This window comes from Diceros bicornis, chromosome 30 (assembly GCF_020826845.1).
Source record: "Diceros bicornis minor isolate mBicDic1 chromosome 30, mDicBic1.mat.cur, whole genome shotgun sequence".
NCBI classification, from domain to species: Eukaryota; Metazoa; Chordata; class Mammalia; order Perissodactyla; family Rhinocerotidae; genus Diceros; species Diceros bicornis.
The window spans coordinates 7,217,439-7,242,150 of NC_080769.1; the positions used below are offsets into that span (position 1 = coordinate 7,217,439).

The 24,712-nt window shown below is 41.5% G+C and overlaps 1 protein-coding gene across 1 annotated transcript in view; it reads right to left on the bottom strand.

The window, feature by feature from the left end:
- LOC131394548 (zinc finger protein 14-like) overlaps positions 1 to 24,712 on the bottom strand; it is a 209,229-nt gene that overhangs the window by 105,345 nt on the left and 79,172 nt on the right. The window lies entirely within an intron of this gene.

The following is a 24,712-nucleotide window of genomic DNA, read 5'->3' on the forward strand; positions in this document are numbered from 1 at the left end:
CAGTCAATTTCTAAGTGTTGTATGAATAAGTAAGCAAGCAGATATGATAAATATGGGATGTTGTGGTTGCTGTGGCTGACAGAATGGCCCATGACATGGGTTCTTCCAATGCTTCTGTCAACCTCTCAGTTCATACTCCACTGTTGTTGCCTCAGAGAAATTTTCCAGAGGGGGCATGTGTGGATTTCTAAAGATGTTTCCAAGGAAGCAGACACAAAGTAGTCTTGATGTGGGAAATGAAGAGGTGGAAATTGTCTATGCATAGCAATGAATAGAAATGGTGCTGATACAGATGAATGAGGTGTCCCCAGGCAGATCCTGCTTGGGATATATTTTTGATTTAGAACCATAGTATTTCTAAATATCTGTCCAGAGAACCTGATTTTAACTCAACGACAGACTACGGGAGCCCTTTCACTTCACTCCTAGTTATGAGTATGAGATGAGGGCAGGTGCAACCCTAGAGGGTGTTTTTTCAGTGAAGACAGGGTTGCAGGAAAGGCCTGTTGAGGACTGAGTCCTTCTTGCCCAGTCCTGCAGTCTTCCTCAGAAGGATCCCACAGTGCTGTGAAAAAGAGTTGAGCACAGAAAAAACAATCTTAAAGAGAGCTTAGGGGCCGGCCAAGTGGCGCAGTGGTTAAGTGCGCGCGCTCCGCTTTGGCGGCCCGGGGCTCACAGGTTCGGATCCTGGGCATGCACCAACGCACCGCTTGTCAAACCATGCTGTGGCGGCATCCCATATAAAGTAGAGGAAGATGGGCACGGATGTTAGCCCAGGGCCAGTCTCCCTCAGCAAAAAGAGGAGGATTGGCAGATGTTAGCTCGGGGCCGCTCTTCCTCACCAAAAAAAAAAATAAAAAAAAATAAAAGAGAGCTTAGCATTTTTCTAGCATATGAAAGCAATTATATTATTCATTTTCGAATAATTATATGTATATAAAGCACATATATAAACATGTATAAAATATTTTATGTGCACTCATGAGTTTTCTCAAATGTGTAGAGATATGGCCATTAAAAGACGAAAAGCAAACCATCACTCCAAAAGAACACTCCTGTGGTTCCCATTTGAACAAAACCCCTCTAATACATAAGTTAAAACAAAACAAAACAAAAAAACATGGAAAATATTCAATTTCCTGTGCTATTTTTTTTTAAATAATTTTATTTATTTATTTTTCCCCCAAAGCCCCAGTAGATAGTTGTATGTCATAGTTGCACATCCTTCTAGTTGCTGTATGTGGGACACAGCCTCAGCATGGCCAGAGAAGCGGTGCGTCGGTGCACGCCCAGGATCCGAACCCGGGCTGCCAGCAGTGGAGCGCACGCGCTTAACCGCTAAGCCACAGGGCCGGCCCTCCTGTGCTATTTTAAACCTTGAAGCTGTTACTGCTGTTTCCCACTTTTCCAGAACATGTGCTGGAAGTCTAAGTGTATGGAAATAAAACCCGTGAACAGCTAAACGGGTGCTGCAGATTTGTGGACCTTTGACACGAGACTTCCAGCCACTCCTGTGATGAAAAGACATTGAAAAGTTCCCATTTGTCCTCATATACTCAATTGGGATATTACTCAAAATGATACCCTCTCTCACCTCAAGTATTCCTTGGAAGATTGTCTCTAACACTCATAGCTCTTTTTGGTGTTTCCACTGGGAGATCACAGTGGAGTTGCATAGATATCACTCTACTCATAGAATACACTCAGGATGAGCTGGAACAGTGCAGAGGAATCCAACTGTTTCTCTAAATTGAAGGAACCCCATGGTTAATGGGGTATATGTTGCACACTCAGTCTGTACAGCAGCAACATGAAGATGTGAAAGACTATAACATTTTAAATATTTAACAGCAAATAAAAATCCTCTCAAATGACATTAAAAACAAAAAGACAGCACAAATATCTGTGGTTTAAAGCAATAGAAAGTCTCAAGTCCCAGATAACAATGATAATGACATCCTCACTTATTGAGTCTCCTATCCTCATAGAAAAGATATGTACACACCTTAGCCTCGCTATTAGCTCATATTGTTTGTTACTTTTCTTCAAAGCTTTTATTTCCATCTTATAAAATAAAGCTTTACTATTTGTTAATCATCTCTTTTCCCACAAACATATAAGCACCAGGACTGCAAGAACGTCTTTGTTTCATGCTGCTATATCCAAATCCTACTGTGCCTTATTTCTGCTAAATTGGGTACACTGCCTCTATAGTGCATGGCATGTGAAGGATGTCTCAGAGAGCATATTCTCAGACAAAGAAAGTCTTGATTGGTATAGTGGTCCTGTCTTCTCCCTTGCCAGGTTTGTATTATCTCATGATTTACCTAAACTCAAAGGCCTCAACTGAGCCATACAGGAGATATTAAAAATATCACACAGTATAGTAAGAAGTGAATTTACATATTTTCACTGAAGTACTTCATGGTAAACAGTGTCTCATACACCATAGGAAATACATCAGCATTTTGATAATAAGTAGGAAAAGCAAAAGCTGTTCCAGATGACTGGGAGCTGCCTGCATTCCCAAGACTTAAGTCCCAAGACTGCCAAGCCAAGACTCATCCTGCTGAAGAGAAAGATGTCATACAGCTCCTTCATCAAAATTACAAAATTACTAAGAAAAGCCTAAAAGTATTATATAATCATACCAACAAAAATGGTAAAAGATAAAATTCCAAATCATAAAGATGACTAAGTTTCCCTTCTTAAATTAAAATGACTGACTGGAACTTCTTACAAATTAACTTGAGCTCCACTACATTGTTCTTGGCTTCTTCAAAACACATGGGCCAAAATCTTGGAAGGAGTCCTTCTGAGCACCCTGTCACTGTTATACCTCACAGTCCTTTAGGGTCTGTGGTCAATCTTATTAGAATCCATTACACATCTCTCTTTGACTGCAGGTACAAACCTGCAGGTCATTGGCAAGAGGGCCCTGAAAAAACCATGTTTTTAAGTTTTGGGTTAAAAATGAATGAGAAATTTTATGACAAAAATTGTAAATGTAAAAGAATAAAAAACACAGTTTCCTGAGGAAAAAATACTTGAACTTGTAATGTACATGACAAAATTGATTCATGATGTATAATAATTAAATGAAGAAAATTGCAATGTATCTCTGAAAAATCCATAATTAAAATGAATTTTAATATATTATCTGAGGAAATTAAAACAAAAATTATATTTATTAGCATATGATGGATTAGAACATGTGATAAAATATATCAATAAAACAAGCATTCATTTCACAAGGAAATGCAAGTAGTTTTAATGACATACAATCAAATAGTATTGAAAACATATTGAGGGAACATGTTCAGCTACAAGTAACAGGAAACACAGTCTTCCTGACATGAGAAAGGGGATTGTTCTCACATGGAAGAACTGGGTCAGAGCAGCCACTGCACAATGCAGCAGAGAAACAAACTCCCAGGTCCTTCTGTTTATGCCCCACTGCAGATGTCACGGTGAATGAAGAAAACATGCTCACCAGCACTATTAACAGTATAAGGTGTTCCCTATACACATTAGAACTTCTTATACAGCTATCACCGAGAGAAGAGGGGAATCAGAGAATACTCCCAACCACAAATGTCTGAATTAGTTTCCTGGTGGACAAAGAGGCCTCATAGAAAAATCTTAACTCTAATGTATCTTTGATGTGAAACTGGTGAAAACATCAGAGGAAAATATACCTGTAAGAAAATGGAAATCAAACAGTTGTTGGTGGTTTTCAAGATACTCTTGATTAGAAGGGCAAAGAATCCAGAAAATGGGCTGGAACATGGTGTGCTCATAGCAGCCAGGTAACTGGCTGTCTCCTTGTATGGTGGCTCCAAAATCTGACCAATGCCTTGTTTGCTTCTGCCTTCAAATGTCATGCAAGTGAGGCTATTGGTGAATTCCAACAGGGGACCATAAAAGGGATGGATTGTTGAAGATCAAGTTCTTAATATTACCCTCACAGACATAACACAATATAGGGGTGATGTGTCTAGCTCTAGACTTTGTTGCCCTATCACAGGCTTCTACTTAATTAAAGTTTATTCACCAAATACCAGTCAGAAGGAAGGACAAAGAGCAAAGGCCCAAATATGAAAATAGGAATTCATGGCAAAGTATATTCTTTGATAAACTTGCAATATACAAATTCCAACTGTTTAATAGTATGGAAAAGAGAAAGTCTCCTATACCCACCAGCCCAAAAAAGGAGCTTTCTCTAAGAAAGGTACAATATATACAGTGGATAAGGCATATCCAGGAACTGCAATTAAGGCCAGTAAGAAAATCCCACCAAATACAAACGGTCATTTTTCAATGGCCCCTTCACACAGAACAATTAAAACATTATTTAAAAAATTATGGGCCGGCCCCGTGGCTTAGCGGTTAAGTGCGTGCGCTCTGCTGCTGGCGGCCCGGGTTTGGATCCCGGGCGCGCACCAACGCACCACTTCTCCGGCCATGCTGAGGCCACGTCCCACATACAGCAACTAGAAGGATGTGCAGCTATGACATACAACTATCTACTGCGGCTTTGGAGGGAAAAAAATAAATAAATAAAAATCTAAAAAAAAAAAAAAAATTTTTTTTTTTTTTTTTTTTTTTTTTTTTTTTTGTGAGGAGATCAGCCCTGAGCTAACATCCGCCAATTCTCCTCTTTTTTTGCTGAGGAAGACGGCCCTGGGCTAACATCTGTGCCCATCTTCCTCCACTTTATATGGGACGCCGCCACAGCATGGCCTACCAAGCAGTGCGTCGGTGCGCGCCCGGGATCCGAACCAGCGAACCCCGGGCCGCCGCAGCGGAGCGCGCGCACTTAACCGCCTGCGCCACCGGGCCGGCCCCAAATTTTTTTTTTTTTTTTAAAAATTACAGAGAAAATATTAACTGATTTAAGGAAAAAAGCACTACCTAATAATCTTATTTACTATTGATGAAGGATGACTTGCAGAATTTTCTCACCTGAATATTCATTTTTGAAAGTAATTAATAGGAATCCACAATCCAATGTTGCACTTTAAGAAAGTTTCTTGATAAACACAATATATTTAAAAATTTTATAATAACTCTTTCATGTTGAACGTTTTCTACAGCATTATACAAAATTTAATTTCCATAAAGCTTTCTCATATTACTTACATTTATATTTGCTTTTGGTGGGAGTTTCACACAGAAGGACATGGGCCAATTGAAGTCTTTCTGATGCTGTTTATATTCAAGAGGTTTTTATCAAGTGACTCTTTTCATGTCTTCAGAAAGAACTGGGATGACAAAAGGCTTTCCCACATTCTTCACATTTACATGGTCTTTCCTCTAGTGTGCATTCTCCCATATCCTTTAAAATTTTGATGAGGAATAAAGGCTTTCCCACTTTCCTTGCATTCACAGTTTCTCTCCAGTGTGACTTCATTCATATTTTTGAAGTGATCTGAAAGAAGTGAATGCTTTCTCACATTCCTTAGATTCATAGGGTTTCTCTTAGTTATGAATTCTTTCATGTAGTCGAAGAGAACTGGAAGAAGCGAATGCTTTACTGCATTTTTTACATTCATAGGGTTTCTCTCTGCCATGAGTTCTGCCATGTTTTTGAAGAAAACTGGGAAAAGTGAAGGCTTTCCCACATTCCTTACATTTATAAGGTCCATCTCCAATGTGAAAGATTATGTGTGATGGAAGGCTTGAGGGGTTCATGAAGGCTTTCCCACATTTCTAACATTCATAGAGTTTCTCTCCAGTATGAATTCTTTCATGTACTCAAAGATTATGGGAAGAAGTGAGTGCTTTACTGCATCTTTTACATTTATCATGTTTCTCTTTAGTATGAGTTCTTTCATGTATTTGAAGAAAACTTGAAAAGTGAAGGCTTTCCCACATTCCTTACATTCAGGAGGTTTCTCTACAGTGTGATTTCTTTCATGTTTTCATAGAGAACCGAAGAAGTGAATGCTTATTGCATTTTTTACATTCATACAGTTTATCTCCAGTTTGAGTTCTTTCATTTATTCGGAGATAACTGGGAAAAGTGAAGGCTTTCCACACTCTTTACATTTACATGGCATCTCTCCATATTTTTGATAGTCACATGGTTTGTGTTCAGTGTGACATCCAACATGCCTATTAAGGGATGAATGATGCATGAAGGCTTTTCCACATGCACTGCATTCACATGGTTTAGCCCATGTAGTTTTTTTATTCAGATTCAGATTTGGAATAAGGCTGAAATTTTCTCCACATTGACTATCATCTTCACTTTCAGAGTCTCTCTACCATATGATTCTGTAACAAATGAGAAGCACATTATTAATTCTTTCTTTCTTAGTGATTTTATACTTGTTATATTTATTATGATTTATAGGAAAAGTCTAGGTTTTTTTGCCTAGTCTGATTTCTTGGAAATTGATCCCTTGCTATTATCCAAACAGTGATATTCATAGATGGGGTTCATTAATACTACTTGCAAGTGAACTATTTTGCAATAAATGAACCTCTACATTACATTTCACAAGGCATGTTTGGAGAAATTTTCTAAGAATAGCTAACTTTGAAACGAGGGTTATTTGTTTTGTTTCCTTCTTTTTAAATTTCATAAGATACCAGGATTCTCATGTGACATGTTGCTTTCTATTTTGAGTGTGCATCACCTCAGTTTTCTCCCCTGGTTCCTGTATTGATCTCCAATATCATGATCTTCCCATGTTTTTCCTGAAGTGCAGAGCCAGAAAGTTAATTCCAAAGTATTAGAAGTTATAGAAAAATGTTTATTTATTTATTTATTTTTTAAATTTTCCCCCCAAAGCCACAGTAGATAGTTGTATGTCATAGCTGCACATCCTTCTAGTTGCTGTATGTGGGACGCGGCCTCAGCATGGCCGGAGAAGCAGTGTGTCGGTGCACACCTGGGATCCGAACCCGGGCCGCCAGCAGCAGAGCGCACGCACTTAACCGCTAAGCCACGGGGCAGGCCTAATATTTTTTTTTAATTTTTGTTTATTTTTATTTTTTTGTGAGGAAGATCAGCCCTGAGCTAACATCCATGCCAATCTTCCTCTTTTTGCTGAGGAAGACTAGCCCTGAGCTAACATCTGTGCCCGTCTTCCTTCACTTTATGTGGGATGCCGCCAGAGCGTGGCCTGACAAGCAGCACGTTGGTGCGCGCCTGGGATGTGAACCCGGGCCACCAGCAGTGGAACGCGTGCACTTAACCGCTGTGCCACGGGGCCAGCCCCTATAGAAAACTTTTTAGATTTTAAGTCCATGATGCGGGCCGGCCCTGTGGCTTAGCGGTTAAGTGCGTGCACTCCGCTGCTGGCGGCCTGGGTTCGGATCCCGGGTGCGCACCGACGCACCGCTTCTCCAGGCATGCTGAGGCGGCGTCCCACATACAGTAACTAGAAAGACGTGCAACTATGACAGACAACTATCTACTGGGGCTTTGGGGGAAAAAAAAAGGAGGAGGAGGATTGGCAATAGATGTTAGCTCAGGGCCAGTCTTCCTCAGCAAAAAGAGGAGGATTAGCATGGATGTTAGCTCAGGGCTGATCTTCCTCACAAAATAAATAAATAAATAAATAATATGATGAGAGAAGGAAAAAACCATCAGAGTAAATGCTCAATTTCATACAACACCAAGACTGAACCCTAACATAAACTATGGACTTTGGGTGATAATCATGTGTCAGTGTAAGTTCATCAATTGTAACAAATGTACTACTCTGGTTGACAGTGTGGGAGGCTGTGCATGTGTGGGGCATGGAATATATGGGAAATCTCTGTATCTTCTGCCCAATTTTGCTGTGAACCTAAAAGTGCTGCTCTAAAAAATAGAGTCTGGAAAAAAAAGTCTAGTTAGCACCCCAAAAAATAAATAAATAAATAAATGCTCAATTTCAGCCAGAGAAGGCAGAAAAAAGGTGGAAGACCAAAAGAAACAAACATCAAGGGAAAAAACGGAAAATTGTAAAACTTTTGGTAAATATTAATCCAACTGTATCAATAACCACTTAAATCATCAATACTCTCAATATAATTGAAAGACACAGTAACATTAGATTTCAAAAAATACAATTATATGTTGTCTACAAGACCCCAATTGTAAGTATAAAGACACAGATAGATGAAGTGTAAAGGGATGGAGTATAACAGACCGTGCCAACACTATTCAAAAGAAAGCTGCCATAGGTATATGAATTATAGACACTGCATATTACAAACCAAGGAAAGTTCAGAGATAGAGAGGGGCATTAGATATTGATAAAGGAGTCTATTCTCCAAGAAGGCACAGCAATGCTTCATGTGTACCTGCATAACAACAGAGGGGCAAAATATATGAGAGAAGAACTGATGGAATGCAAGGAGAAATACATGAATCCAGTATTACAGCTGTAGAAATCAACATTGTTTATCACAAATTATAGATTTCAGTAGGCAGGAAGAGAAGACGGACACAGGTGAACTGAACAACACTGTGAAACAACTGGATTTCATTGTAATCCATGGGATAATTCACATACAACAGCAGAACATACTTTCTTTTCAAGAGCATATGGAACATTCACCAAGACAAACCACATTCTAGGACATAAAGCACACCTTAATAAACTTGAAAAAACAGAAATCATACAGAATATGCTCTCAAACCACATAAGCATTCATCTAGAAGTCAATAACAGCAAGATGGTTAGAAACTGCCCCAATACATGGAGATTCAATATCACATGTCGAAATAATATATAGGATCGATAAAGAAGTCTAAAGAGAAATAAAAAACTATTTTGAACTAAACAAAATAAAAACATAACATATGAAATGTTCTTGGATGCAGCAAAAGCAGTACCTAGAGGGAAATTTCTGCCGTTGAAGAAATACCCTGTAAAAACCAGAGATGTCTAATCAATAATATAAGCATCTACCTTAGGAAACAATAAAATAAAGAACAAATTAAACCCAAAGTAAGCACAATAAAATAAATAATAAAAATTAGAAAAGAATGGGCCGCCCCGTGGCTTAGCAGTTAAGTGCGCGTGCTCCGCTGCTGGCAGCCTGGGTTCAGATCCTGGGCGTGCACCGATGCACCGCCTGTTCGGCCATGCTGAGGCGGCATCCCACATACAGCAACTAGAAGGATGTGGAACTATAACATACAACTATCTACTGGGGCTTTGGGGAGGAAAAAAAAAAGGAGGAGGATTGGCATGGATGTTAGCTCAGAGCTGATCTCCTCACAAAAAAAAAAAAAAAGAAAAGAAATCAATGTCATTGTGGGAAATCTATGCAGAAAATTCAAACAAATAAAGCTGGTTCCTTGATAATACTAATAAAATTGATAAACATCTAGTCAAGATAGCAAAGAAAGGAGGGAAAACAGAAATTACTAATATCAGAAAGGAAAGGAGGAGGGAAAGAAAATAAACAACCATTTGATAAAATCCAACATCCATTTATGATAAGAAACTAGTAATAGAAGGCAACTTCCACTTGAGAAAGAACATCTTCACAAAACCTGTAGCTAAATTTATAACATTTGTTCCATATGACATGATTGTCTCTGTGAAACATCTGAAAGAACTCACAACAACAGAAATAACTCATGGAATTAATAAGAGAGTATAGTAAGGTGGAAGAATACATGTCAATGGTTTTCCTTAGAGATCCAAACAGATACAGTCAATTGATCTTTGACAAAGAAGGAAGGGAAAATGAAAAAGAGAGTCTTTTAAACAGTGGTGGAAATAATGGAAATCCACATGCAAACACACGCACACAAAAGGAATGTAGACACGGGCCTTACAGCTTTCACAAAAATTAAGTCAAAACACATCACAGATCTAAATGTGAAATGCTAAAGGAATAAACTCCTAGAAGGTAACATAGGAGAAAATATAAATGGCCTTGGGTTTGGAGATGAATTTTTAGATAAAAAACCAAAAAGCAAGGTCCACAAAAGAAAAAAAATTTACTTCATTAAAATGAAAAACCACTCTGAGAAAGCTCTGAGAAAGACAGTGTTAAGAGAATAACAACACAATTAACACAGTGAGAGAAAATCTTTGTAAAACACTGATTGGATAAGTGACTGGTATGTGAAATATCCAAAGAATTCTTAAAACTCATCAGTCAGAAGACAAACAACCCAATTAAAGAGTGAGAAAAAATCTGAACAGACTTCTCACTGAAGAAGATATATAGATGGGAAATAAGCAATATGCTTATTTTCACATGCTCCACATGAAATGTCACTAGGAAATTGCAAATAAAACAACAGTGAGGGACCATTAAACACTTGTTAAATGAGTAAAACTCAAAACACTCAGAACACCAACTATGAGTGAAGAAGCAAAGCTACAGGTAATCCTCAGTCATTGCTGGTGAAAGCGGAATTTGGTACACCCACAATGACAGACAGGAACTTTCTTTCAAATAAAAATACACTGTTACTACATAGAGTAAGATCCAGCAATCACACTCCTTGGTATTTTTCCAAATGAGTTGAAACATTATGTTCACACAAAACCTACACATGAATGTTTATAGGCGCTTTATTCACAATTGGCAAGAGTTAGAGTTTTAAGCAAAATGTCCTTCAAGAGTCAAATAGAAAAAACAATTACTGGGGCATCCATACAATGAAATACTGTTCAGTGATAAAAAGAAATGAGGTATCAAGCCATGAAAACACACGGAGGAACCTTAAAATTATATTGCGAAGGGAAAGAAGCCAATGTGACAAGGCTATGTAGTGTATGATTCCAAGTATATGACATTCTGGAAAAGACAAAGCGTGAGCCAGTAGAAAGATCATTGGTTGTGAAGAATTTGGGGGTTGGGGGAGGGATGAATCAAGAGGTGGAGCACAGAGGAGTTGTAGGGAAGTGAAACTACACTCTATGATACAGGAATGATGGATCCATGTCATTATACATTTGCCAAAACCCATACATTGTATAACACAAAGAGTCAATGCTAATGTACACTGGGCACGGAAATGCATCAATGTGGGATTGGAAATTGTAACAATTGTACCACAGTAATACAAAATGTGAAAGAGAGTGTAAACTGTGCAGAGGCAAAGAGAAGAGTCATGTGTAACTCTCTGTAAATTCTGATCAATTTTTCTGTAAACCTAAAGCTGGTCAAAAAACCCTGAAATCTTTCAAGAAAAAGATGAAGACAGAGTCATTATAATTCATCCCTGCTGAAGGAAACAACACATCTCTCATTCAACTAACTTCAACATATTTCAATAAGCCAGTATGGTGCTCTATGAGCCTGAGACCCATACGGGAGGTGGAACTTGCATCGAATGTCTTGTTGGAGAACAGGGCACTGTATTCTCTGAGAAGTGCCATAGTTACTGTTAGTAGTGTCAGAACTCCGACCTATAGGATAGAACCTATATCCTCCAACACCAGGATAATGAGTGTCCTGGTGAGTCCTCGTATTGTAGACCTAGTAATGTACAGACAAGTGTTACCTTGATTTCTATTTTGAGTATCTCTGGGTCAAGAGATTCTCAAAATTCAAGGGGCATCTCTTAGACAATCATCCAAGACTTTGTGAAAATATGCAGATGAGGCCAATGTTTGGCCAGGAGTAAGATGACTGCCTGATGTTTGGTTAGATGTGGTGACCCTCGGGTTTGGGTCATCAGGGGATGTCCCAATTAAGGGATGAGGAACAGGAACTCTCCACTGAGCTCCATCATGTATGAATGTGTACTGTCATCCTTCAAGTCTATGCACTCCTCAGTGCTGTGCATTCAGTTAACCCCAAGGAACTACCCAGGGAACCAAGGTGTCTGGGAGAGGGGTGAACCCCTTCTATTACCCGAGTCATCTTTCAAAGAACTGAAGAAAGAAATGCCATTCTCCTCCTGCAGGTGGCATAAGTTGCAGGGCCAAGGTTATGCTCCATCATATCACAAACATGTGTCAGTCACCAGGCAGAGCTGGCAGGGTACGCTCTGCAGAGCCAAAGGCACTATAGGCAACTCAGTAGAGGGTCACATGCTCAGTGCTTGTGAGACCCTCTATGTTCAAGAAATCTCAGTACCTGGAGATAATTGCAGCTCTAAGGGCATATAATGTGGCACCAGGGCAGGTTCTTGCATCAGAAACCTATGGACAACTTAAGGTCCTCCTCCTGAGAGCCTCAGTCACTGCCATCAGGGTTAGAGGCCTCCTCCATGACAACTGGTTGCTTTATAGAGTTTAAGGAACCCAGGCTTAAGTCGGGTTTGAACTAATCTCTTTGCTGCACCCAACTCAGACTGTGGGTGTTGTCACTACAACCCAGAGAGTTGGGATCTTTGTTGTAATAGATGCAGGGCTGGCCACAGCAGCAGAGTTACTTAGGGGTCCTGGTGAGCCCTCTCTAATGTTGCTACCTACTGACTGTATTTTCCTGTCTCTTCTTCCTCTCTGCAATGACTGCTCTTTAGGAAGTGACCATCTGATGGGCTCAGCTCATTCACAGGGTATAATCATCCGTATAACCCCAGGCTCCTGCTAATGTCAAGGTAACTCCATCCTCTGTCTCACCTTCACTCCAAACACACAGACGGATTCCACTCAAGATATGGACTGACGGCCTCATTCCTGTATGCCTGCTCCCAAAGTCAAGGAAAACCGCCAAGAATTTCCCAAACTGCCAACTTGGAACCCCCTGTAATTAGAATCCAGGTTTGCTGGAGTCAACAGTGCACACAGGGCAGCACAGCTCACAGGAGGAGCTGCCCAGCAAGCAGCAGCTCACAGTGCAGGAGCCTCCAGGCTTTCCCATCAGCCTGTCCAGACAAGAAGGCCTAGGGGAAAGGGAGGGGTGAGGCTTGTGTTCAGAAGCCAAGCACCAAATATGTGGATTCTGGCTACTCACTACAAAAGCAAACACAGGTGAGAAAAAGAAGCCTTCACACTGGCTTGTTTTTATATAAACACTAACAGGAGGATGAAGCAGTTCTCCAAAACTGGTCATTTGAGGGGGGCTGGAGTGAGAGCAGAGGAGTGGGGCAGGATACACAGGCAGGGAGTCTTTTTAAGTTAGTTTCCTCTCAGGAATTTTTTAAACCTTCCTATGCATTATTTATTTACAATAAGGAGAGAAATTTATATACACTATATTTCCTGATGCTTGATCATTATTTTTAAATAACTTTTGGTGAAAATTTAATTTAATTTTAACATTTCTACATAGGAAACCACCTCAAGATTTAGTCCATTAAACACTAATAGATATAAAACTATAAACCATAAAAAATTTACAAATCCCTTCCCAACAGAAAGGATAAAGGACATTATAGTTTGTCAGTCCACTATATTTACACTGGGGATATTATCAGGATGGAGCAGTATATTATAATGCATTAGGGGTTTGCAATTAAGCCCTGACATAAACTAGGAATTTTAAAGATTTACAGAAGATTTGACCTGTTTCCTCATATCAATGAAAATAGAAACTCAAGTGCTCTTTCCTTGAATACATTAAAATAGGAATTCATTTGCCTTAGGAATACTATATCCTTTTAAATATCAAAGCTTTCTAGGGACATGGACACACAAAAACTGACCTAAAAATGGAATATGGGGCTGGCCCCATGCCTGCTGGTTAAGTTCAGCAGGCTCTGCTTTGGCAGCCTGAGGTTTGCAGGTTTGGATCCTGGGCATGGACCCACACCACTCGTCAAGCCATGCTGTGGCAGTGACCCACATCCAAAATAGAGGAAGACGGGCACAGATGTTAGCTCAGGGCTAATCTTCCTCACCAAAACCAAACAACAACAACAACAAAAGTGATATGTACCTGAGAGCTTAAATAAACCCATCTCACATCTTGAGGTTCTCTTGCCTAAATGGAACAAAACTTCTATTTGGTTCCACAATTTTCTTCCCTTACTCACATCATAACTCAATCAACTTACATTTTAAAACCCCAAGGGCAAATGAAACCAGAATCAGAGGGCTGCAATCTTCAGTTCATAAAGGAATCCAAGGAAACACAAATATTCAAATCAGCTTATAGAAGCAGCCTGCTTGCCTACAGGTCAAAAGGAAAACTCACACTTGGAAAGTGAACCATATTCCCAAACTTGGGGTCTAGGCCCTCTCAGTCAAGATAGAACCCCTGGAGTGGGTCAGTCCCTGGTGGAGGGGGGTGGGGCACCTGAGCAGCCACAGGAGTGAACTCTGGGAGCTCCACACGCCCTCCCCTCCCCAGGGAATAATGCACAGGCTCCCTCTCTCAGGCTTCCCTTCTCACAATGAGGAAAACTCAGCTGGATTCAGTTGCAGGTTCTGACCCAAATGAACTCCCAAATCAATGAACTCTTTGTCCACAGGACAGAACACCTGATCTTCACAGACTTTCTCAATGTGCACAAATTACGCTCTCATTGAACTTACACTGTGGGTTCAAAATTCAAACATAACATCTAAAACTGTCTAGGCCTAAGGAACCACAACCACAGTCTAAGAAAGGAGATCAACCCCCTCCTCTTCCCATGAGCACCTGCACCGCCAGCTTTCCAGGGCTCTGCAGCTCCTCTCAGTATAGAGGCTCCTTCCATTGGGGGTGTGAGCAGGCAGGACACCTGCAGGGGGAGGCTCTCAAGGAAGAACAACTGGGCCTTCAAGTCCTTCCCTGTGCAGGCCCAAGGGGGCCTTAGCTTGGGTCAATGACTACTGGGTCTCCTCCTCACCGGAGTTGCTTTAGAACACCACTGATACTTTAAATGATGCAAACCCAGTGTTTGAACAATCCAGCAAAACCATTTAAACTCATCCTTTATGTAAAAAGGAGGGAAGAAAATTGTAAGGCACTTTTACTAGTTCAACCAGAAAACCCCAAATATCTATTCCTTTTAGAGAAAAAAGATGACAGTTAATTATTATTTCTATGGCAAGAAATTGGTTTGTAAATAATTAATCACACTTGGACACTTGTGGTCTGCATGTCTAAGCCCTGGAGTTTCATTTGAAAACACCCAAAAGTAAATACAGCCCTCAGAAACTTACTACACACACTCAGGGGAAGAAAGAGTGAAATCAGAATTCTTAACAAATGGAATGCAATGCAGGAATATTTTATTTTTTGGAATTTGCCTCTTACTAGCTTGGAAATATTTTATACTGCATTTCAAACTCAGTTGATTAAATACACTTTACCCCTATTGAAAAATGGAGACTTAAATAAGTGAGTAAATATTTTCAAGGTCACAACCCAGTGAGGGGAAGACGGACGGGACGGATCACCCAGGAAAGTTTCTCAAGAGGACCCTCCACCCAAATGACTTCCCACAGGATGTCTGTGCCCAGAAGGATCCTGGGGGGAGACTCTCGCACTGGATTTCATGCAGTGTAGTTCCAGGTGGTTATTTTCTGTTGTCTTGTAATGTAAAATATCCTGACAAATATAATCGTTAAAAAAAAGTCACCCATGGCTCTGGGGAATAATGAGAAATAGTTAAAATACTGGGTCTGTTTGAAATGCGCCACGAAAGGTGAATAGTTGATAATGACCCTGCAGTTCAGTGACGGGCAGCTGGCTTTGGGAATGTGGGGAGAGATCTGAAAATTCAGGGATTTATTGTCAGTTCTAGGAAAGCTGGGCTGTGGAGAGAGAATCATGGATTTGAGAGCCTGCTCCCCAAACATCTGGAAAACTCAGGAGAAAATGGGAGCCCTCTGGAGAGAAAGGAGGAATTGGGGACCCCACAGCTCCTCTCACACAGGAACCCTGGACACGGAGTCACTATTGTTCCTGATGAGCCTCCCCGCGTTCACCGTACAATCTGAGAAGGTTCAGGGCTGCAGCTCAGGGCTGTCCAGGGAGGCTCCGGGGCTGAAGTCACCACGTGCAGTAACAGACATGTCGCCCAGAGTCCCGGCCGCTGGCCCGGCCCCCACGGTGCGGCCGGAGGGGACTGAGGTCCGAGCGGCGCCCCCGCGGACTCGGGTCCGCAGACTCGGAGGTGACCGCGGGGAGGCCGGTCCCGCCACGGCCGGTTCCGACCAGACCCTCCTCCCCGTGTCCTCACCCGGGGCCGCACACTCACCATTTCTAGTCTCCCGGGTCCCCTGCGTCCTTCCTATGACTCCCCCGGCCAGTGCAGATCACAGCGTGACAGACGCTGCAGCAGAGCCACCAGGGACTATTCACGGCAGGTGACTGACCATCCCCATCTAGGCCGGACACAGAAGGGACTTCCAGGCTGGTGTGATGCATCGTCCCACCCACTTGTCCCAGTGGCGCCCCTGATTGGACAGTTACCAAAGGCCACGCCCCCTCAGCCCTGAGTGACAGCGGAGCAGGAGGGTGCCTTGCTCAGTGGAACCAGCTTCTGCCGGTGGGCCATAACCTGTCCCGGCCTGAGTCATTTACATTTAAACAGAACGTTTTCCAGGCCTGGGACTGACACTGTTGTTTCCCCCCCCCTTTATGAACGCGTGGTGACAGGTGTGCACAGGGAATTCCTGAGTCAGTTTCAAGGAGGAGCAAGTACAGACAAGAGGGTGGCCCAGGCCAGGCCACGCTGGAACAAGAGGGTCTCATGTCTTCTAGGGGTCAAGGGCTTGGCGTAAGACTGCAGTGCCACTCATGGAACTGATACCGGCTCAAGACAAGGTTGACATGAGGGAAGCCATATTGTAGAAAAGAAAAACTCGATTATAACTTTGAATGACCTCTGACAAACTAACCCAGCTGGATGTGCGCCCTCCAGGAGATCTAACTGCTCTGTAGATTTTAGGACCCCTGCTTGCCCATGTGCCTCCCAGCTGGGAGAAGATGATAACTGCTTTTTTGAGTTCCTTAGGAATGTGATGACGCCCGAACAGAGAGTCTATGCTGATAGCTATCATCAGTGAAAACGGAAAGATCTGGTGTGGCACTCCCAGTCTGTAACACCAGAAGGTCACCATTCCTAACCCCCTCCCCAATAACCCAATGGCCTATATAACTGCTGTAAGATTTTGTGCCCCCTTAAGATGGTTCTTTTGGACATGAGTCAGCCAACTTCCCTCTTGCTAGTGTGGGAGATCAAGATTTGGCCACCCTGAAATCTATCTCTTTACCTTGGTTGTTTTCTCTAGGGACATTCGACCTCCCCCACTAACTGCCTAAAGAATTTGACATAGTTACTCCTTCCTGGAACAGATCTATCATGATGGCTGTAAAGATAATGTAGGATAAATGTTACAATAGGAAAGGCACCAACAAGCCCATCTTATCGGAAGTTCCCTCTCTCTGGCCACATTCTCTGGATGGCCCTGCAAGGAGTTGCCAGATGAACATTTACATTTATAAGGGAAATCTCCATTTGTAAAGGTATCTCCCTCTCTGTTTTGGGAAGAGAGGGGGATGGCCTCATTTCTAGAGGCTTATCAATGTGGAAGGTGAGGCCTTAAATCTGCATAATAACATTACTCTTGTTTACTGTGCTTTAGTGGTAATCTTCTGTAACTGACTCCTCCCACCCCCAACATCCTCCTTTGTCGTTGGCTGAACATGGTATTTAGGACGCGAATTTCTGCTATTGTGTTGAGAAACGCAGTGTCCCTGCTTTCTCCCATGTATACATGTTATTAAACTTGGTATTATTTTCTCCTGCTAACCTGTCTTGTTAATTATTTGGCCAGCCATAGGAACCTTAAGGAAAAGGGCAGAGGGGGATTCTCCCTCTTCCCCCGACACTAGCAAGCTGTAATAATAAAGTCCTTTTTCTCCTACCACCTTGCCTCTTGACTATTGGCATGTCTTGCGGTGAGCAGAAGGCCCCACGTTGGGCGGTAACAGAACTCTGACCCTTGTTTAGAAACACAGACACTTAAATGTGACCTCACCATCTGTGATAAAGAGGCTGGCTCCATTTTGAGCTTTCCTCCCTGCCAGCATTCAGCCTTCCACCCGTCCCTGCCCCACCCCGACTCGAGCAGTTCTTAAGATGAAGAATCCCAGGGCACGTGACTCTGGTGGGAAGTAGGAACCCCACAGCACTAGCTGAGTGCAGGGACTCTTCTCAGACCAACCTCAAGCTATGAGATGTGTTCTCTAAATTCTCCATTATACTATTACAACAGAGGGAAAATTATTTTAGATCAAACTTTGCCTTTGTCCCTAGAGAAGTTTTAAATGTAAATGGTTATAATATCCCTAAGGCAATTGATTCTTAATTCACTGATGTAAGACAAACAATAAATCATTATGTGAATGTGGGATGCACCTGGAAACTCTTTCCCCATAGCTTTATTGAGGTACAATTGACTAATAATATTGTCTATGTTTAAAGATTACAACCCAATATTTGATATGTGTAAACTGTAGACAATGGATTAAGCATTCTCATCACATACACACCAAGTTAGTCAAGCTATGGATGTGTCAATTAACCTGGAAATTTTAATAAGCCTAAGAGAGGGGATTGCAAAACTCTTCATTGCAAAGCTCTGAATGCATTTATTTACTTATATGAAAAGCGTTATTAAGATATAATCCATATACAGTCGTGCCCCGTACGACAACGTGTGGGTTAACGACTGACCACATATACCACAATGGTCTCATAAGATTAGTACCATCATACTAATCCATAGTACATAAGCCCAAATTCCCCATTATTTTCCCGTTATTGCTCTTGGTGTCACCTCTAACATATTTTTGCCAAATACAAGGTCAGGAATTTGTTCCTATGTTTCATATACTTTGTTATACTTGTACGCTCATCTCTAGGCCTTTGATCCCTTTTGGTAAGTCATTGTATGTTGTGGGTTTTAAAGGTACAAATTCTTTGTTTTGCATGTGGCTATCCAGTTGGCCCAGCATCAATGTATGAAAAGAATATTCTCTCCTCACTTTTGGTACCTTTTTCAAAGATTAGTTGAGCATATACGTGGGGGTTCATTTCTCTAATCTCAATCTTCCATAGATCTCTATCTGTACTTGTGTCAATACAATAATATCTTCATTACATTCGCTTAGTACGTTTTTCTTTTCCCAGATTGGTTTGGCTATTCTGGTTACCTTGCAATTTCACAGAATTTGTGAAACAGCTTGCCAATTTCTATAAAGGGCACAGCTGGGATTATGACAGGTATTGAATTGAATCTCTAGATCATTTTATGGAGTGGTGCCATTTCAACAATGTGAAGTCTTGAAAACTATGAAACGACATTTTCCCACTGATTTATACATTTCTTAATTTCTTTTGCCCATATTTGGTAGCTTTCAGAGAATTCATTTTTTTTTAATAATTTATTTTTTTCCCCCAAAGCCCCAGTACATAGTTGTATGTCATAGCTGCACATCCTTCTAGTTGCTGTACGTGGGACGCAGCCTCAGCATGGCCCGAGAAGCGGTGCATCGGTGTACGCCCGGGATCCGAAGCAGGGCCGCCAGCAGCAGACCGCGAGCATTTAACCGCTAAGCCACGCGGCCCCAGAGAATTCATTTTGTACTTTGGGTTTAGTTTGTTGTTCTTTTTCCAGTTCCCTTATTAACTTCATATCTTTCTTTTTCAATATACGTGTTTCTTGCTATAAACTTCTCTCTCACTATGCCTTATTCTGCATACAAGTGTCCTTGTGTTTTCTCCCCTGGTGTGTTTGGGCATCTCTGGCAATGCAATCTTAGGTAGTCTGTGTCTTGCAATTCTCTGTTTTAACTCACTGTTTTTATACTGGAGCCATGCTGATATGTGGGAAGGTCTTAGGGTGGGAAAATGTTCTCTTATGTTATGATTAAACCTGTAAAGTTCTGAGGGGGCAGAATCTCTGGACTATGAACTTCCGAACAGGTTCTTAGCATTTATTCCTCCCCTGTGGTCAAAGAGAAATCCTGAAGAGTCTGGGAGTTGTCTGACTGCTCTTTCCACAATCAGATAAGGTTTTGGCAAATTAGTTTTCTTTGAGAAATGGCCTAAGTTACAGAGCACAGAATGTTTTGTGTGTGTATCAAGTTTTCCCCCCATTTCCTGCATGAAGCATGAGAATTTTTTCCAGTTTTCACAGGGAAAACTTCCTAGGGCTCCTGGTGGAAAAATACATAAATTATGGGGGTTCACTAAGACTGGACTCCCTAAAGCTTTTAACTCAAGCTAGTCTAATCTGTGTCTCCAACAAATTCACTGTTAACAGTTTACGTGTTCCTAGAGGCTGCTGCCTCCAGTTCTTTCTCCTTCATGTAAGCAGTTATTCTCTATATTGGCCTATCTCTCATTTTGGGAGCGTTGGTTTGCCGTGTAATCTCATCTCTCTTGGATCTAAGAAGAGGGGTTGCTTTTCAGATTGTTCAGTTTTCTCTTGTTGTGAAGATGAGATGATCACTCAGAGCTCTTTACATATCTGAACAGAAACCATCCAGTCACTTCTCTTGCTGTATTTTCCCTTGTGAGACTATTCCATTTTCACTTGTTAATTCTACTGCTAGAGTTCATGTGGGTGGTTTCAAAGTTTTTCTTTTGTGACTAACGCATCTAAAAACATTATCATACTGAAATCTCTGTATTTTGATTTCTTTTCCTCATCTTACACAAATTCTTTCACCTGAATACATTTCCCATTGGTTATTTTCTCTTTTATCATTGTCCTTTTGGGGGCAGAATTAACCCCCTACCTAAAATGGGATTGGATGTCAAGTCAATGTGGCCACATGCATCAAGATGATATAAATGTTTATTACTCACAGGTACCGTCTAAGGAGAGCAGGGCAAGAGTAAGTGGGTTGGGGTGGCTTGTGTAGGGAGAATGGCTTCAACCTTTAAGATGTATAGGGGTAGAGGAGCAGGTTTTCAAAGTTTGACCCTCTTAACTATTGGCACAAAAAGAAAAGGGGCATGTGTCAACTTTCCTGACTTATTTATCCATTGTGGGCCAGACAGGGTGAGCAGGTCTCTAAGCTGATGAAGACTCAAATATTAAAAATGAGAGCATTGTCTTTATTAAAGTTCACTCTTGAGGCTTATTGACAGAATGATGACAAATCTCATAAAATGAATTTGAATTTGAATATTAATTGAAAAGTCATGTGAAAAGGACAAGAAATTATAATTAGGGTCACAAAGCCTCCAAAATATCTTTGAATCCTGTCATTGGAGGGTATAGGAGAGAGCCAGGAAAGAAAGTGTCAGTATGGTTCCAGAACTCTGTTCAGTTTATATTATCTTGATGCATGTGGCCACATTGACAGAACATTTTACTAATGTTATTGTTTCATTTCTTGTGTCATTTGTCGTGTTATTGGTGGCACCTTGCCAGCGCAGCCTGCCCACATACAGCAAGCAGCCCTTTTAGGAGAAAGAACTCTCCCTGGCTGGTTAATACATAGTCCAAACCCAAGTACTCATCAGCTACCAGGGCTGCCATGGAGTTTTCTTTCATGTAAAATGTCTCAAACATTAGCTGTCTGCTACACATATTTTGAATGTTTTAGACATTTCTTGATTGGCAGTAAGGATGTGCTTGTTGAATGACATCATGTGTGCCCAGGTCAGGACCAGTGACTCCCAGGACGATGAGCACACGAGTGCAAATGGTAGGAAAACAGTACATTCATGTTGGACGGACTGAAAGGGTCTTGAAGGCGGGTGCCCAGAATGAAATATTGACATGCAGGGCACACCGCCTATGGGTGATGTTAGGAGGAAGACCCAGGAGTGGGATATAAGAGTGTGGCTAGGGAGCATGATTACAATAAATCAAAGACCTGTAGGAGTGGCAATTCTGACAGAAAAGTCTAGAATAGAAAGGCTCTACTTATAAGGTGCCAGTCAGCCTGATGATGAGAACAAAATAATAAGCCCCAAAGACTGGAGATTGAATGTAACTCAAACAGCAGGAGCATCTATTTAGGAGAATGCAAGTTTTGGCTAAGTAAGCCATTAGGCCATCGTAAGAGCATTGCAGCCTGAGTCATAGAGAGGTACAAGATCCATTAAATACCTTTTCAAGAGCCTGATATTTTTATGTTTTGAGACAGTTGATAATACCGATAATTTCTAGAATTTCTTGGTGAGTCCTTGATTCTGGCTTCTGGGGGATCATGTATGATAGGGTGAGCAATTGGTGTATATAAGGTTCTTCCATGGTCTGAGTGTAGCAAGCAGCCCAGCAGAGGGGGTGAGGAGCCCTACAGAGTCTATCTGCCATCCACCTGGACTTAACGTGCATGGATTATGTTACCTATGACATGTTTTTTCCACATCGGATGCATTGGTCACTCACTAAGTTACCCATGGTAGGGAGGGAAGTCCCTTGAATTTTGCCTAGACTTGTAGGTTAGAGGCCTCTTAGTGGTTTCCTTTCACAGGGGCCCATGGGCCAAGATTAATGCCATCATGTCTGAGGTGTCAGTATGTGTCTCAGAAATGTAAGTGAATTTATCACCCTGAGCAATGAAATGAGCCTCTGCAGGCTGAGGTTTAATATGTGCAGAGTAAGTGGTGACCTTGAGTCATACTTGGGGATTGTGAGGCAAGGTATCCCAGAGTTTTTTATGCCAAAGTGGTGACCCTGTGTCACGAGTTGTTGCTATTGGTGGATGAGACAGCTAGATCATTGGAAAAGGTTCGAGGATCTGTAAAAATGTGAGGAAGAGTTCGATTCTTGGCCAGGGAATTCTCTATTACTAGCACAATTACCTGGAGTTTGACTAATCAGTCTGACCCAATCTGTGACCAAGGACGGCCTGTTTGATCCAGGGAAAGAACAGAGCAACTCTGAAGTGGACCCCATCATGTGTGGTGGTGCACACTGTTCATAAAGTATATGAACTCCCTGGTCATTCATATGCTCCCAAGTCACTGCCAAAGTGGCCAATGAGTCTAAAATAGAGGTGACCTCCTCCAGAATTTATTACATCAATCAGAGAAGAGGGGAACACACTTCCTCCTGTAGGTGTGATATGCCAGAAGCACCATTTTTGGCTCTATCCTGTAAGTACCTATATCTCTTCAATGAGGCCTTTGATTAGCAAACCTGATGGGTCCTGCATTTCTGACCCAAGGCAAAATGTGAAGCTGGCTGTGGAGGATCAACTCAAGCCCTGGGAGGGCCTCCCTTTACAAAAATACTCTGTCAGTTGGCATCAGTGGATTCTCTAATTGTGTGTAGCACTGGATGAGCAGCATAATTTTGGTACAAGAATGCCTTGGGCAATTTATGTCCACCATGGAGGTTTGGAGACTCTTAGATGCATTATAGTAGGCTGCTAAAGCCTCTATGGGAAACGGGTGTGTGTAACGGGACACTCATGTATTGACTTATTTAGACAAATTCTAGAGCCATTTATTTCTCTGCTAAAAGTCAATCTGTTTAAGCATTGTTGAATATACAAGCAAGCAGATCTGCTAATACGTGACGTTTCTAGTCACCGTGGCTGACAGAATGTGTCATGACATGGGTTCTACCACTGCTTCCATGACCTCAGCTCACAGGCCTCTGGCATTATCTTGTGGAAATTTTCCAAAGTGGGATCTGCATGTATTTCTAAGGATGTTTCCAAGTAAGCAGGCATGAGTACGCTTGAGTTGAGAAATGAAGAGCTGGAAAGGTCAATGGATAATAACGGAAAGAAAGGGTGCCAATGCGTACGAATGAGGATACTCCCAGGCAGATCCCACTTAGGAGACACCTTTATGTTTCAGAATCACAGTTATTTCTACAGATCTGTCCACAGAACCTGATTTAAACTCACAGACAGATTCTAGGAGCCCTCTCACTTCACTCCTAGTTATGAGTAGGAGACCAGGGCAGGTGCAACCCCAGAGGGTGTTTTCTCAATTAAGACAGGGTTGCAAGAAAGGCCTGTTGAGGACTGCATTCTTCTTTTCAATACTTCAATTCTTCCTAAGGATCCCACAGTGCTAGAAAGAAGTGTTGAATGCATAAAAATCAAGGATCAAGAGAGTTTAACATTATCCTAACATATGAAAGTGATTCAGTTATTCATTTTCTCTTAATTATATAAATATACAATATTTATGTATACTTCTGAATTTTGACAAATGTATAGTAATCCTGACACTAAAAAATGGAAAATGTGCAATCATCAAAAACAACACTCTTGCGTTGCCCATTTGAATAACTCCCCTCCAGTACATCAGTTAATCATTAAAAAAATGGAAGAATAATGATTTCTTTTGCTCTTTATTAAACCTCACAGCTGTTACTTTTCTGTCCGATTTTTCCACAACATAGCTGGACATCTAAGCATATGGAAATGAAAACGGAACAGCAAAATGGGCTATGGGACTTAGTGGATCATTAAAACTAAAAACTTCTAGCTACTCCTACTAAAAAACAGTGATTATTTTCCATTTCTCCTTTTATTTATTTGTTTGTTTATTTATTTATTTATTTTGTGTGAGGAAGATCAGCCCTGAGCTAACATCCATGACAATCCTCCTCTTTTTGCTGAGGAAGACCGGATCTGAGCTAACATCTATTGCCAATCCTCCTCCTTTTTTTTTGCCCCCAAAGCCCCAGTAGATAGTTGTATGTCATAGTTGCACATCCTTCTAGTTGCTGTATGTGGGACGCGGCCTCAGCATGGCCGGAGAAGCGGCGCGTCGGTGCGCGCCGGGGATCCGAACCCAAGCCACCAGTGGCCGAGCGCGCGCACTTAACTGCTAAGCCACGGGGCCGGCCCTTCCATTTCTCCTTTTATACTCAATTAGGATATTCCTCAAAATGATACCCTCCCTCTGCAGCACATCTCAATTATTCCT